This window comes from Populus alba, chromosome 13 (genome assembly GCF_005239225.2).
Source record: "Populus alba chromosome 13, ASM523922v2, whole genome shotgun sequence".
Lineage (NCBI taxonomy): Eukaryota > Viridiplantae > Streptophyta > Magnoliopsida > Malpighiales > Salicaceae > Populus > Populus alba.
The window spans coordinates 3,209,261-3,210,443 of NC_133296.1; the positions used below are offsets into that span (position 1 = coordinate 3,209,261).

Consider the following 1,183-nt stretch of genomic DNA (forward strand, 5'->3'; position numbering starts at 1 on the left):
GCCATATATATATATATATATATATAAGCAGAGTCAGTAGTGTTGCTGTGGAAGACCATTTAAAGGATGCCTTAAACATTGGCTCAAAGGTCTCGTTACTTATAAATTGTTCTGATGATACCTACACCTCTCAAAAATTGAGCTCTGTGTTTCAATTATCTTTCTTGATCAAGAGCTATCATTATTACCTTTAGTGGAAGATCTAAGTTGGGTTTTATAAATAGTTCTACCATTTCCCTAGAAGTTAATGATCCAGAATATGAAGTGCGACTTTCGAAAGACCAACTGGTTAAGCTCAGCAGAGGACTTTTTTCTTTCTTTCAATATATACTAACAGAAGCAAAGGCAAGGAATTGCAGAGGATACAGAATTATTGTTAGTTTTTGCAAGCATTTGTGCTTTCTGAACATAAAGTTTGTGTCTTTCTAGAGAATTCACATTTCAAACCATAGAAGGCAATCCATACATCTTAGAGTTCTCCATATATACTACCATCACCATGGTCTCCACAACCATGGGACAAGATCACTAACAAGTCTCGTGAACTTAATCACTCTCTAATCATATAAATACATTTGCAAACCAGAACTCGTTGTTTATAAGGAAATGGGAGATTTTACCTCGAGCCCTTGGCTACCCAGTTTCACTCTTGGAATGTCCTTTTCTCCTCTGCCATTTTTTTTTTAGCTGTCGTGTTCTTTTGCGAAAGGTTTCTTGTCAGTGGAGGTGGTATGGAGCTCAGGGGACCATTTTGGGTATACATAACTCAAAATGACATCATGGTTGTTGGTTTGGTCTCAGCTTTGTAGAAAGGATTGACTGATATTTGACTATGGAAGGACAAAGACAAAAAAAAAAAAAACGTTTGCACCAGCCGGGAATCGAACCCGGGTCTGTACCGTGGCAGGGTACTATTCTACCACTAGACCACTGGTGCCTCTTTGGAAAACCGGCGAAGTAATATAATATGTATTAATTAATTTGATACTTGGCTAATATTATTAAAATTGTAGGATAGTTTCCTAAAATATGTTAGATTAATTTATGAACCACTTATTTTCATGCATGAAAAAATTTGTTTAGATGATTTTCAAAAATATATAAAAATATTGTATTGAAATTTTTTTAATATTGTTTTATGTTTTGACATGCTAATGTAAAATAATAATATTATTTTAAAATA

At 34.1% G+C, this 1,183-nt stretch overlaps 1 non-coding gene across 1 annotated transcript; it reads right to left on the minus strand.

Moving 5' to 3' along the window:
• Positions 1–866: 866 nt before the first annotated feature.
• On the minus strand, positions 867–937 carry TRNAG-GCC (transfer RNA glycine (anticodon GCC)). Its single transcript has one exon. It is a non-coding gene; the product is annotated as a tRNA-Gly (tRNA).
• Positions 938–1,183: the final 246 nt, after the last annotated feature.